Source organism: Sminthopsis crassicaudata, chromosome 2 (genome assembly GCF_048593235.1).
Source record: "Sminthopsis crassicaudata isolate SCR6 chromosome 2, ASM4859323v1, whole genome shotgun sequence".
Lineage (NCBI taxonomy): Eukaryota > Metazoa > Chordata > Mammalia > Dasyuromorphia > Dasyuridae > Sminthopsis > Sminthopsis crassicaudata.
The window spans coordinates 475,805,791-475,821,487 of NC_133618.1; the positions used below are offsets into that span (position 1 = coordinate 475,805,791).

At 39.7% G+C, this 15,697-nt stretch overlaps 1 long non-coding RNA gene across 1 annotated transcript; it reads right to left on the minus strand.

The window, feature by feature from the left end:
• Window positions 1-1,304: 1,304 nt before the first annotated feature.
• On the minus strand, window positions 1,305-14,129 carry LOC141553631 (uncharacterized). The gene is made up of 3 exons (XR_012485557.1): window positions 13,914-14,129; window positions 11,973-12,003; window positions 1,305-3,071 (listed from the first exon to the last, which is right to left on the minus strand). It is a non-coding gene; the product is annotated as an uncharacterized LOC141553631 (long non-coding RNA).
• Between the last annotated feature and the right edge of the window lie 1,568 nt (window positions 14,130-15,697).

The following is a 15,697-nucleotide window of genomic DNA, read 5'->3' on the forward strand; positions in this document are numbered from 1 at the left end:
AGTATATAAATCAAATGTTTACTGATAATAAATCATAATTTTGCAATCCCTATATTCAATTATAAGACCCTACATGGCCTGGTCATGATCCATAGTTTAAAAAGCTGGGCCCCAATAATGACTTTAAGGGAGTAGATAGATATAATTCTGGCTCCTCCTCCACTGGAGAATGGAGGTTAGGGTCGACTCTTCTGCCTCCCTTCCAATTATACTATGACATTCCCCATGGCACATGTGGGGGACACCCCTCACCACATAAATGCGATGGTTTCCTTAGTCAATATGCTGCTGGTAGGGATTCTCATGGAGAGTCTACTAGTGCTGGTTTCTATTTGAGTTCGACCCCATTGGTCTAGTGAAGGGATCTGGATTTGGATCTTGACTATGTAGATCATCTCTTTGAACCTCCATTTTCTCATCTTCTCCTTCACAAGGAGATGCTTTTAAGGGCTCTTCTAGGTCTTAAACTTATGAAGTCTGGGTCACTCTGGATGGTGCAAGTTTCAAGACAGAGGCTCCCTTAGTAGGGAGTGTGGGTGGCTTCCTGTGCGGCTTCTCCTGCTGGTCTCCTGTAGTGACCCCTGTCCTTGAAGAGAACCATGACCTCCATAGCCGCCCTGCCTTCTCTGTGCTCTGACTGACTGCAGCTGAAGGCTGGCCCCAGGGACACTTGTCTCATTTCTAACACAGGCAGAATGAGAGCCACCATCAGTTGTTTACTGAGGTTTTTCAGACCAGAGAGAAGATATTGTTTTTTAGCCTGTAGGGTCCTCCTGAATAATGGTCCTGGCCTGGAGTTTGGCTCCTCTCCTTAATAATAGCTAAGAACAATAGGTGACATTTTTATAACTTTTTAAGGTTTGTAAAGCACTTTAAATATACAATTTCAGTAGATCCTTACAACCATTGTGTGAGATAGTAGCTATTATCATTCCTACTTTATAGGTGAGAAAAATAAGGCTGATTGAAAAGTTACACAAAGTTTGAAATAGAATTTGAACTCAGATCTTAGGACTTGAACTCAGATCTTCCTGCCTCTAAGTCTGGGACTGGGTCCCTTATACTGCTCATCTGCCTAATTGTAGCTTGGCTCTCTGAGGTAGTGGGCTGACCCAAGCTTATAGACTTATGAGCATGGAAATATAACAGTTTGGGGGAAAGTGATTTAATTTCATAAAGGAATCTCACAACACACACACACACAGACTCTCTCTCTCTCTCTCTCTCTCTCTCTCTCTCTCTCTCTCTCTCTCACTCTCACACACACACACACACACACACACACACACACACACACACACACACACACACACAAAAACATGATTTTTACTTCTCCTAACATCCTATTGGAAAATCGATTCACCCCATAGATAACAGGAATGCAATCAACTTTTCTTCCCTTAGGACCTGCCCTCAGTGTTTCCTCACTCCGAATGGGAAAGTGTATATCACTCTTTGTGGGGAAGGAAAAATCACCTCCCAATATGTGCTGATATCTATTCCTTGGGGGGCATTTCTAGCAAGGGAGAGACTTTGGAAAGGGGTGGATGCCATTCGATGTGAGGGACCAGAACAAGACAACAGAGACAAGTAAGGGTCTGCTTGGTTAAATCCAGGGTTTCTCTTGGAGCCCAGTCACCCAGAACAAAGAGCTGGTTCTTTGAAGGTTTGAGGGTAGGGGCTGTGTTAAAAATGAGGAAATATGCTGAATGACCTCGAAGATTAATACCAACACTAGTCTTCACACAGCCACAAGATCTTTAATATCAACAAAATATATGAGGCTTCTGTTGAAGTTTTTATCGGAAAGATGGCATGGGGGACACTATTTCATCTTCACTGAGTGGAAGGCAACCTTGAGGGTTGAATATGGTGAGGGTTGGGGGGGTTGCAGCAGAGAGTGATCTGAGGGAGAAGTAAAATCATTGGAGAGGTACTCTGGAAAATCCATGATTCCCTTTACTTTGTAGCTCAGTGGTAAATGTTTCTCCAAACTCTGGCTTCTGACTGCAGACTCCAGTTTTTAAAGTACTGAGCTCTTCTCCCCAGTCCTTCCTCTGATGTGAGAGACTGCATTCTCTGCTGCAGTGACTGTTGGGGGCTACACTTCAAGTACACAGGCAAACCTTGGGTTGGCTATCTTGAGCCAAAGCTAACGGAACATGTTCCAAATGACTTAGCTGCAGGAGATGAGAAGATCATTACCGGAGGGAGAGGGCACAGAGGAGCAAGGAGAACAAGGCAATTAATGTTATTAAAATAGTAAATTCAATAGTCCCAATCCTGCCGTGGAGTCTGTGTTAACATCCGGGCGGTCAAATATTAACTCCTAGGTGAGTGCCACATTCTCTTACATTGGAAGGAGGGCTGCAGCGTACTTGTCCAATAGCAATTTGCTTTTCTTCATAGTCAAAGGGTTTCATTTGAAAGACTGATTGCCTTCCAGTGGAAAAGCTTTTTCACATCACAAAAGCATGATGGCTCCTTCTTCTCTTGAAGGGTGATATTGGGGACAGGTGGAGCACAAATTTCAATAGATACTGCCAAACTGGAAAGGCATCAAAGGTGGGGTCAGGGATGAGGTGACAATTTGGAAATGCTCAGCATCAAATATTTGGCTTTCAGCTGATTAAGTTTTTGGTCACAATTTGCAAAAACAGTTATTAAAGCCAGCAAGGTTATAATCTGCAGTGGATGGATGGCCTACTCATCAGTGAAGACTTTGAGATGTGCAGGAAGTGATTCCCAGAATCTCAGAGTCACACGGGATCAGGGAGCTCATCTTGTCTCATACATTCCTTAACAAGAATGTGGTATGGTGGATAGAATGGAGTCGGGAAGATCTGGGTTCAAACCCCAAATTAAGACACTTGATAGATATGTTTCCTGATATATGTTTAACTTCTTTGGGTCATTTACTCATCTGTAAAATGTGGAGGTTAGTTGAGATGGCCACTTATGACCCTTAGACTTCTTACTGCAGAGGTCATTCAGCTTTTTTCATGTCTTGGGGTATTTTTGGCAGTCTGGTGAAGTCCATGGACTCTTTATCAGAATAAATTTTTTGATGCCTAAAATAAAATAGGATTATAGAAGAAAGCAATTATATTGAAATATAGTCACCACAATACTGAAAAAGTTCAGGGACCCCAGGTTAAGAAGCCCCTGATTACAATTTTACATAAAGTCCAAACCTGATTCCACTTGCTGATGATCTTCTTCCAGTGCTCTATTAGAGGCAATCTAGCATGACCCTACTTTGGGGCTTCCCTACAAACGCCAACATTGGAACACTATTTAGAACAAAGTTCCTCTATTTCCAATTCAGGAACTGAGTAGAGTGTGCTTCTGAAGGTAATTGTATTAGGCAACGCCATAGTTATACCCTAATGGTATTTATGAGCCTTAATGATAAAGTGTGTATGTTCCAATGATTATAGGAATTTTATTTTCATCCCTTTTTTATATTGCTATAAATATTTTGTATTTTCCAAATAAAGTGGTTGCTATGTTGAGATCATAACTTCTGGGACCTAAATTTGCTTCAGATGATAGGCAAATTATAGGCTACAATATGTGATCAAACAGCAATATGGGGAGTTTAAATAGAATGCGCCCTAAGGACAAAGGCTGCTTAAAACTATAGGGGATAGAATAAATGGGAGTTTTAGTAAAGCTATCTCTGATTCCAACAGATAAATTATGCTCTGCCTTTTTTGTATCTCTTTGGGACTGTACTACATAAATTATGACCAAATATAATTTAGGCTATCAGCCTATATTTCTGAACATCCATCTTGTACATTTTAAGTACAAAATTACCATTTTGCAGAAGTATAAAATTGAGACAAATTTTTTTCCATCTGTGCATTTAACTTCTGCATACTTTATAGCAGCTAAAGGGTTAGAGAGGACCTCATTACCATCCAGAGGGGGATGTTAGCCAGATGACTATATAACTGTATTAAGATCTACATAAACGGGAATAAAGTTCGGGGGACAGTGGAATGTAGAATTATATATTCATGTGTAAATGGAGATGTAACTTTTATATAAAATCATACATCTTTGCTTTTTGGAATAAGAATAACTGTTTGTAAATCGAAACTTGCTGATGAAGGAGTAAATTTTCAGGAACTGCATTTATGAAAACCTCTTTCAAAAAAAAATATATATAACAGCATGGCAGGCGCACTGTGCAGATGGGGAAGTGCGTGAAGTCCCCAAGAGCACGGGCCTGCAGGAGAACCATCCACATTCTTAGAACTACAATTTGCACTTGAACTCCAGTGTGGTTTATAGAAATAGCAATGGATCCTTCGAGTCCCATTCTGCCATCACTCAAGCGCTGCCTACCTCAGATTTTCATGTAATTTCAAATGGGAAAGTCATATAATTCTTGTCTCTCTTTCAGTGAAGGGATTATCGCTATAATTTAAGGTCATCTACTTGTAAGTTGGTGAAGATAGCTTCTGCATTTTACTAAGTAAGCAATGAGGAAGTAAGGAACATAAGATAATTTCTTTCAGTCATTTGTATGCCCCCTCCTCTCCCTCCCAGTCAAATCCCTTTATTTAAAACAGAGGGAAGGATGTCACAAACCTTGGGCTTTATTTCATTTGCCTTTGCACTACTCCTACTCTTATTAGTGTATTTGCATCCCAGACAATACCCTTAGTTGGCTGCTATGGAGACCATATGTAGAACTGAGCCTTTTAAAGTTTAGAGATTTATTTTCAAGTAGTTGTAGAACTATGAACAATAGTTAGCAAATCTTCATTTCAGAGCGGTAGATATTGGGCAATAGTACTGTAGAACCCACATGCCAGATGAACAGGATGGCATATTCAATTTAATAACAAAGGAAGGAAGAAAGGAAGGAAGAAGAGAAAGAAGGAAGGAAAGAAGGAGGGAGGGAGGGAGAGAAGGAAGGAGGAAGAGAGAGAAGGAAGAAGGGAGGAAGGGAAAGAAGGAAGAAGGGAGGAAGGGAAAGAAGGAAGAAGGGAGGAAGGGAAAGAAGGAAGAAGGGAGGAAGGGAAAGAAGAAAGAAGGGAAGGGAAGGAAGAAAAATAGATAGATAAGCAAGTAAATGTTGTTGTTGCTCTTTTATGTTCAAAGAGGACCAGAGACATTACAGGATAATGTTTTGACTAGCCATGAATTAAATTTAAATGAGGCAAGCAAAGTGATCAGCCTCACGCTCTCTCCTAGAATCTTTGAAGTCCATTGGCAAAACAAAAGTCAAGACATAGATGGCACAGGATGCAGTGGATGACCTTGGGATCTTTGATTTCTGATCAAGCTTTAGCAGTCCTATAATATGTGCTTCAGCTGCTTTCCTGGCCATTGGAACAAATTGTTCTCATCCACCCGTTTTGCCAGGGGAAGTATTCCTCACTCACCAATGGGTTTGAGACTTAGGGGTCATCCTTAACCTGGTTTAGTCTGTCTGGGTATGGCCATTGCACATTGCCACAGCTTTTTGGGGCCACAAGTGAGAGTTTGGTGAGAGGTGTAAAACAAAGGTAGACAAGCAGTCCTCAAAAGGTCTCAGCATGCCTTCCCACCAGAGGTCTTAATCCTCTCGGAACAGTCCATATGCATGTTTATATATTTGTTTGTTGTCTCCCATACAATTGTGAGTTCCCAAATGAATGAATGAATGAATAAGTAAATGAATAAATAAATAAATCTCTACCCTTAGGGAAAAGATTATATTTTACTGGGATGGGAAGCAGGGATATGTAAATTTGGATGAGTAAATTCTATGTCTATACACACATACATATATACACAAAGATGTATCTATATATTTCTCTATATATACACTCTCTCTCTAAGATATGTATATATATGCATATATATATATTCTATATGTATATATATGAGAGGCCAGATAAAAGGAATTATGGGAAATTAGAAAAGATCTTTTATAGGAGATAACACTAGAACTGATCCTTGAAAAGAATTGGAAATTCCAATTCAATTTAATCAAATGAGGATTTATTAAGCACCTAATATGTGCTAGTGATGGAGTTAAAGGCTGGGAATACAAAACCAAAAGCAAATTGACGCCTGCCTCTAAGGATTTTTGCCAAGAAAACCCCAAATAGAGTCATGAAGAGTAGGACATGATTAAAAAAGTACTAAACACCACCAACAACAATAATAACCATGTGCCAGGCACCATGCAAAGTGTTGGGGATGTAAAGAAAGGCAATAGACAATTCTTGATTAAAAAAAAAAAAACCTTTCTGTGTTTATAAGACATTAAGATTTATAAAGCTCTTTTACAACAAACTCATGATGTAGGTGAGGTAGATGTTATCGACCCTGGTTTATAGAGAGTGAAGCTAAGAATTGGAGAAAGAAAATGATTTGTGCCAAATCACAAAGTTAGTTAAGTGTTGGAGCTGGGATTTAATCCTGGGTCTTCTAACTCCAAGTTCAGCATTCTTGGCTGCTTCTCTAAGTGAAATATATTTAAATAAAAATAAAAACATTTACTTAGAGACATTATGTTCTAAGCTAAGGTATGTGAGGGGCAAACAAACAAAACAAAACAAAAAAAACCCAATAAATAAGAAATAATTCCTGCCTTCAAGGACCACACAGTCTAAATGGCCAGTTAAAGAATTCTCAAGTTGGAAAGAGACCTAAGTCATATGAGAAATATGAGCTCACAATGCCAGGAAGTATGTACAAAGTACTGTGAGACAGAAAATGTTCTAGGAGTAAATATCTTATATATCTTTTAGGGAAAAAAGATTTTTAATTAGATTTCTTTTTAAACATGTAGTTAAGTATTTATTTAAAGTTGCATTTAATCTTTATATCACAGCCATTTCTTTCTCCCTAGAACATCTTCATATAGAACCTTTTCTTATAACTAAGACAACAGATAATTTTCTTTTGAACATAAACACTCAATTTACTGACTTCATCTGACAATGTATATAATACTCTCCCCTAGTAACCCCTTGCCCCACTTCTATGAGAAGGTAAATACATTTCATTATCTGTTTACTATGACTTTTGTGGGTTTTTTGATTATTCAGACTTTAGCTTTCTTTAGTAATCTTTTATTTTACATTGTCATAATCATCATGTATGTTATTCTATTGGCTTTACTTATATTACTCTCCCTTAATCCATGTGAATCTTCCTACTTTTCTCTGAATTCCCATCACATGCTGCACAACAGTATTCCATTCTATTCAGACACCATAGGTTTTTGTTTTTTCTATTTTCCAGTGTGAGTCATACCTTACTTCCATTTAACTAATTTAACTAATATTTCTTTTACTTGGGGCAAAGTACAGTACTTGGGTGGAAGGTACAGTAGGACTGATGATACTTTTGAGCAGGAGGGTAAGAAGAGGAAGTGAGAACATGTATAGAGATCAATTCAACCAGAGGAGTAGTTGTGCTTGGAGAGGAGACATCCATATTAGGATGATAGCTGTGGATATTGGAAAGGGGCTCTGTAAAAATGGAAATGTGGAAGTAGTATTCTTATCCACTGGAGTGATACAGGCCAATGGCAGACCATGAGGAAAAGTGAAGAGAAATATGTACTCCCCTCATCAGCTCCCTAGGGATAAAGACCTGTGTGTCCCATGCTAATTACAACTCTACTAACATAAAGAGGACTACTATGGATATTTTCAGTTATAATGGAGCTTTGTTTCTATCTTTAACTTCCTTAGGATATATTCAATTAATTTTCTGGATAATGGATACAGAAGTATTTTGTAAATTGTAAAGTGCTATCTGCATGCAAATTGTTATTATTATCATCATTATTGTGGGTTAGTGGCCCTCAATAGGAATGGCTTCCCATTCCTGCATTAAACAGAGCCCAGTTATCCCAAGATGACATTAAGTAGCCTATGGGTTAGTAAGGGTATTGAGAGGGTGAGGGCCCAGATTCATGTTAACACAGAAGAATCCCTCCCTGCTTTTAAAAGATTTACATGTATTGTTCAACTGAGCAGTAAACTCTGAGGCTTATTGGACTTCCAGAATGGAACTGCGGGAGGTGGGAGGTTAAGTGGGTTATTCAGATGTTTCTCACACATCTTTATTGAATAAACTCACTTGGGTCTATAGGCAACAGGCCTAATTCAGTGGCATCTGGGGCTGGGAAATGAGTCATTGGATGGGGAAGGGGACTTTAAGGCAAGTCAATAAGGCCAAGGAGAAAGAGCGCCTTGTAGTGGACTGAGAATTTTGAGACTTTGCTTTGTCCCTGACTTGTTGGGGCAAGTGTCTAGTTTTCTGCTAAAATGAGGAGATTGGATAATATGATTTCTAAATCTCCTTCTAGTTCTAAGAGTGCAGAATTTTTAATAAACCCATTTATTTTTGCAGAAAATAGATAAAACACTTTATTTTTAAGGTTTGGATGATTTGGACAAATCATGTTCCTTTTTTTGATGTCTGTAACATCTGCAAAATGAAGGTTGAATTTGATTTCTAAATCCTGTGATCTTTTTCTCCATGCCTTTTAATCTGATATAGACTGGAAAACTGAAGAATCTTTTTTTTTTAAGAGTGTGTCCAAAATAATAGCAAAGCGGACCTATGAGAGGAGATGAGTGGCTTTTGGTTTTCCCAGCATATTAAAAATTGAGGTTATTACAGTTCTCTCAAATTTTCTTAGAGGAAATGGATAAAATCAGTTATTTGCTCCTTTAACACTGGAGATAATAGAAAGGAAGGAGCAGAGTTGTAATTAGCACAGGACACATAGGACTTTATCCCTAGGATGCTGACATGGGGAGCGCATGTTTCTTTTGATGAATGTACTCCTTGTGCTTTGCCTCCTGGTCTGCCATTGGCCGGCGGCACCCCAGTATTTAGGAATACTACCTCCCTGTTTCCATTCCTGTGTACCCTCCCCTTTCCATTTTCCCCACCCCAGTTCCCATGAGGGTAAAGGCCATTCCGGTGGGGATTAGGCTGCCTGTCTCCAAGCACAATTGCCCAGTTCCTTCACTCCAATACTCAAGAATAACATCAGGGTTGTACTTTCCACTGAGACCATTTCTGGCCCAGGTGGAAGTAGTGCTGGGTTACAGTTCTGTGGAAGGGAGGTGGAGGGGAGGAGAAGAGGCCAGAGCCTCAGGAAATGCGGCCTGTCTGGGACTGGCCTCCAAGGTTCTCCCAGTCTACCTTCTAAACTGTCATGTCTTCCAAATCATAGATGAGCTAGAACATGACCTAAGTAACATGGGGTGAAGGTGTCACTTACACCTGCAAAATAATAATAATAGCAACAAAAATAATAAATAATAATAGATTTATGTATCACTTTAAAGTTTGTCAAGCATTTTACAAATATTATTATATCATTGTATACTTACAGTAATCTTGAGCAGTCCATGCTATTATTGTCCCTATTTTACAGAAAAGGAGACTGAAACAGAAGCTAGCCAAGCTTCTGGAACTGGATCTGGGCTCAGGGATTCCTTATTCTATAGCCCATTCTCTGTCCTATGTCACCTAACTGTTTTAAAATGGGGTGGGGCTTTGGACCAGAATCTATGAATATGGGGTGAGTCTCCCTTGTGTTACTTATACTCTCCAGACTTGTAATGCTTCTCTTTTAATCATTTAGATGAAATATCTTAGAGGGTTTTCCATGTAATGGCAGCTTTGGCAAGATGGTGAAGTCTTCTCGTCATTACTCTTCTCCTTTTCTTCCTTCTCCTCCTTCCTTTCCTTTTTCCTTCCCTTCTTCCCCACTTCTTCCTCTTCCCCTCCTTCACTCCTTTCTCTTCCCTTCCCATTCCCACACCTTCATTCCCCCTTTCTTCCCTTCTGCATTTTTCTTTTTAAGTGTCAATCTTAATCCTAGTGTGGGCAATCAGTGGATGGCCTGCTGCCCCAGGTTTGGGGATGGAAACTACTCTAATTCTTTTTTCTTGTTTGCTCTGCTTTCCTTCAGTGACCCCTTGGGAGTCTCCAGTTAACCCCCATGACTCTTCCTTAAAGGAACCAAACAAAAGGGAGTGATTGGGAGCCCTGCTAAATACTAGTGAATTCCCAAAGGGAGGAAATGCACATGGTGATGATGATGATGATGATGATGATGATGATGATGATGATGATGATGATGAATTCAATGCTGCTGTTGTTGATGAGGACATTGATGATGATGGAGGTGGTGGTATAGAGGCTAATGCTTATGATTCACATTTTAACAGAATCTTAATGTTAACAAAGTCTTTTTCTAACAACAACCCCATTTCCTCACAACTGGTTATGGACATTATTATTCTCATTTTAATAAAGGAGGAAAATGAAACTTGTACAAAGTCACACAGCTAGCCAATAAGTTGTAGAGCTGAGATTCAAACCTAGGCCCTCTAACTCTAAACTGAGTGTTCTCTCATACTTCACAGCTACTTTTGCTGCTTTTCATGATACTGTGCTAATAGTTTAGCTCAGATGACATAAATGTGCACAGACAGGAAGGTTGTTTTTTTTTTTTTAATTTGGAGTCTTTTATTTTAAAATTAACAAATTATTTTCTCTCCTTCTTTCCCCCTCTCACATTGGAAAATAAAACAGAAAAAAGCAAATTAAAAAAATATGGATAGGCAAGCAAAACAAATTCCTGCATTGACTTTATCCTTCCAAATTTTACATTCATCCATCCATCTCTCTCTCTCTCTCTCTCTCTCTCTCTCTCTCTCTCTCTCTCTCTCTCTCTCTCTATTCATCTGTCTGTCTGTCTCATTCTCTCTCTGACAGATAGGAGGTATTTGTAGGCAAGAAGACAAACACTAAACAGATATGTGAATTAAATAAGAAATCGTGCTTGAAATTTTATACCTGTTTAAAGAATCATGAAAGTTGAATGCTTAACCAGAAAGGGCCCAAGAGAAATTTATTTTTGCTTTTCTTTCATTTAATGTGGAAGACTTCTGGGAGAAGATAAGATTTAGGTGCTGCTTAAATAAAGTCCTGGGATATGGAGGGCATTCTGGGAATGGGCAGATGGCTTAGAAGTAGAAGTGAGATGATGGAATGGCTGAAGAATGGGGCAATGGGCCATATAGTAAGAGAAAAGCAGAGATGGTAGAGCTAGGAATTGGAAGAAGAGGGGAATAAGATACTTTGGGGTAACCTTATATAGGACATTGAAGTAGAAGATAAGGAACTCGGTCTACTTCTAAAAGCCCTATGGGGAATCTACCATATGTTTCCTAAACATGGTTAAAGGAATTCCAGATTTCACATATGCCCGGTAGAGTTACAGAATCACAGGTTTTAGGTATCACTTAGTTCAACTTTTCTGTACTCCTCAACTTTTTAAACTGTGATTCAACTTCATATGCAGTCTTATAACTGAATATGGGAATTGCAAAATTATGATTTATTATTAGCACTTGATTTGCATATTTATGTTATATATCTATATGCCTGGTTAATGTAAAAATTTCTGGATTGAAAAGGGGTCATGAGTAGAAAAACTTTAAGAAGCCCTGCAGTACTAGACAATTAAGTTCCATAAAGTCAAGGATCATGTCTCATATAAATTTTAGGTGTCTCCAAGTGTTCTAGAATAATATACTGCAAAGATGAGCCAAGTAGTTAGTTCTTATATGTGTCCAGAGTAACTATGATTCTTATTCGTATCATGGCAGATGCTCATTATAACATTAAAAAGGGCAGCATGATATAGTGGAAAGAGTATTGGACTTGGTGTTAAGAAAGACTTGTATTTGAATCTTAGCTCTGAAACTTGCTGGCTGTTTGACCCTAGGCACAGCACATAATCTCTTATTTCTCATCTGTACAATGGTGATTATCATAACAGCACTACTTGCCTCACAGAGTTGTTGGGAAAAAGGGGTTTTGGAAAACCTTAAGCACCGCATGAATATGAATGATTATTATTTGTAAAAAAAAATCATTGAAATTTTAGGTTTTTAAATCACCTTCGTTTTTCAATTACATACCTTGACCCTCTGCCACTTAGAGAGCCAGCTCCTGTAACAAAGAACAAAAAAGAAAGGGGAAAAAGAGTTCAACAAAACTAGCCAACTCATTAACCAAGTAGCACTGTCTAGGGAGGAACAATTATCTTTTGAATGACATGTATGATTTCCTGATGTCAGTTGTTCCCAGTGAGCTTACAAATGCAGACTGGCATTTTCTCTACAATTTATAATCTTAAATGGTTGCCTGGGGAACTAAGAAATTATATGACTTGTCCAAGACCACATAGCCCACATATATTGAACTTGACCCCATGTCTTCCTGACCTAGAGGCCAGTTCTCCATCCTTTACTCCAAACTTTCAGCTGAATAATTATCGTCTAAAACAATAACATTAATTTATTTTTGATGATTGAATAGATCAATATTTATGACAGGGGGTCATCTGGTTTTTGCTAAAATAGGAACATGGTGCCTTCTACCTTACCTACAGGGGTCTGTTCCCATTCTAGTCTAATAGTTAGTTATGTCCTATACAAGCTACTTACCGAGGTATCTGGACTAAATGCCCCAGTGTTTCCAAACTTGTTTCTTTATATTGGCTGCCCAAGTTGAGGCAAAAAATTGCCTTCCTGTAACTTGTACCTATTGCTCTTTATTTTTGCTGTCTCCAGTAACACAAGGCTATGTCTACTCCCGTTTCTACTTTAAAGTACTTGGTATTTCCACTTAGAAACAGCACTCATTCCTTTCACTACGGCTTTATTGCTGTGCTTCTCCCCATTCTGGTCTACTTTCCTTGTCTGTGCTCTATTTGCCAGTTCTTCTACCTCTGGAATATATGGCTCTCAGAACCAAACCCAGTTCTGACAAGCTGGGCTATCTCCATCCTCTTTCTGGACTCTCTTTTTCTCTTCCTAGACTGCCTGCTTAAACCTTAAATCTGATTAAACCGTGGTCCCTCCCTTTTGCCTCATTTAGGACTTGAGGTCAGAGATCTCCCCTGCCTCTTTTGTGTGTTTTGAACTGGTGGTGTCAGGTCAGGACACCTCCACCCTGTATTAACACAACTGCATTTTTGAATGTAAGTACAGGGCTCTACCCTCATCCCTGTTTCATTTCATCCTGTTGAATTCATCCCAGCGTTCCAGCCTGTCGAGATCATTTTGAATCTCGATTCTGTCATCCATCGTATTAATGTCATCCGCAAATCTGTCTGAGTGATACCATTAGACGCTCTTTTCCATGAGAAATTTCCTCTACAATGCTGGAATCATTTTATAAAAGCATTTCTTTCCCCAATCTACCTCCCCTCTCTTTTTCCCTGCGTTTCCTCCCTTGTCTTTAAATTCTTTTAAATACCACTCCTCTTTGAGGGCAACAGACACAGCTTTTTAAGACCACATGGCCAAGTGTAGTGATATTTTTACTTAATTGAGGGAGTGTGCACCCCCTTCCCCATAAGCAAACTATTTACACAGGTCAGGGCTTCTGAAATACAAAGTGGAAATATGTCAAGGAAAAAATAGGTTGCTCATGTCCCCAAAGAGAAGCATCTCTGCTGTGAGCTGTACCCTTAGGAAGGTGGGAAAATGTTATATAGATTTTTAAGCAGCCTTTCTTTGGCCGTATGTGTTTGTTAATGTTCTTTCTCGGGAGCTTCATCATGTCAGGTAAGAGCTGCTGCTGCTCCTGCTGCTGCCGTGTGAGTGTGTGTGTGTATGTCTGCATGCAAGGAAGCCACTATTTAGGTCTCAACATGCCAGAGACCCTAAGAGATCCATGATCCTCGCTCCAGCTGGGATAAGTCCTCTCTGAAAGCTGCTCTTTGACATCCAGGCAGGATCTAAAGCGTTCATTTCAAACCCACAAAGTGGATCCAATAGTTGCTAATGGGTGCTCAGGCACTGGCTTGTCTGTGCTAAGTGGGCGAAACCTTTCCAGGTCCCCCTTTAACTCACCCTCTCCTGGGGGGAATCCATGGGTCTGTGCAAAGTCGAGACATTCAGTTCTGGAAATGGAGGTCAAAGAGCAAAAGAGACTGATGCAAATTAAAACCACAAACGGCCACTGCCAAACCATCTGAAAATCCTCAGCTGTCTCATTCGATCCCCTCGGAATCCTGACTTCACTTGGAACAAAGGCTTCGTCTCTGGGAAGACACATGCCCGTATAGACGCACGCCGTGTGCATCTATAAATAAGACCTTTAAAAATAACAGGGCTCCGTTTCCTCCCAACGTTATCAAAACTTCCTGTTTTTGTTGTGCTTTGCTTGGGTAACGTTTCAGAGTTTAGAGACTCCGAGTTGGGGGGAGCTGGGGGGAGCGCTGAAGCCCGGACTAACAGCATCTGGCCCCCCTGTTTGCGGCCCGTGTTGTTTGTTTCTTACACAGAACCGTGACCTCTCATAAGCCATTGCTTTCTTACTTTTCTAAGGGTTACTCTATAGCCTTGATTCCTCCCCTGATTATCTTGAAGCCTGTCAAGCTGCACAGCTCTCCCCTCCTTTGCTCTTTCTTCCTAATAGACATGAAACAGTCCAGTCAATAATATTTTACTTGTCTTCCCACTGTGTGTCTCTTCCTCTGATCAGTTTAGGCGGGTTTGACTGCAAAAAGTCAGAAGGGAGGTTAAGATCTGAAAAGTTCAGCCAAATGTTATCAGCCTCAGAGATGTTGCTTAGGGAAAGGCCTCCCAGCCCTTCATGAACAGAGCCAATAATAGCTGCATATAACTGATAGCATCAACAGCTGTCAAAGATCCAGGCATTTGTGGTTCGTCTGTAAACTCAAACACCTGTATTCAGTCAAGCTATGATTGTTATCCTCTCTTTCCCTGTCATTCTGGTTCATTCCTTGAAGGGGCTGCCAGAATGTTCTAAGCCGTGAGTTGATTTATAAAGTGAAAGGGCCTGTATGAAAGTTTGGCCTGGATTGAGAAATTGACTGAGGCTTTCATTCATGGGGTGACATGGCATTTTGACAGCAATATCGACAGTCTTCTTTTAATTACATTTGTGAACCTGTGGACTCCAAAGGGCCCAAGCCATAGAAAGCAGGGGCTTAAGTATACCCTAACTGTTTCAACATGTGTCATTTAAAAAAAAAAAAGGACTTTCTGTACTTGGAGATTTTTTTTTTCTTTTTGGTGATGAATTAGATCAAAGTGACTAATAATAAATAGTCTCCCTGAAAGCTCTTCGGCGCACATACACATGTCTCAGATTGAGCATTCAAGGCTCAAATTGTAAAATAAACTTATACATGTGAAATGAGGAGATGCTGCAGGGCTGTCCCGCTCAGTCAAGCACTTGGGAGGAAGATGAGTTCCTCTAGACTGAGGGAAGAGAGGGATGGCTTTCTGAGGCAATTCCCAGAAACATTCCAAGCGGATTGTAGGAGGAATGGTGGAAATAAGCGCATAGAGACTTCAAGGAGGACTGGGGAGTGCAGGGATTATCTGTGACTTGGTAAGATTAAATGGAGTATGTAGTGAAAAGGACGGGGATTTAAAGTTCCCACAGATGGTGGGATTGGATGTAAGTAATAATGGCAATAATGATAAACTGACACACAGCACTCTTTAAACTTTGCAAAGTATCTTGAAAATAAATACATTGCCTCATTTAATGCTAATGATAAGGTAAGTGGGATAGACATGGTTGTCCCCATTTCACAGATGTGAAAACTGAGGCTCAGAGGAAAAACAGAATGGTAGGCTGATGGTTTTAATAGCAACTAAAT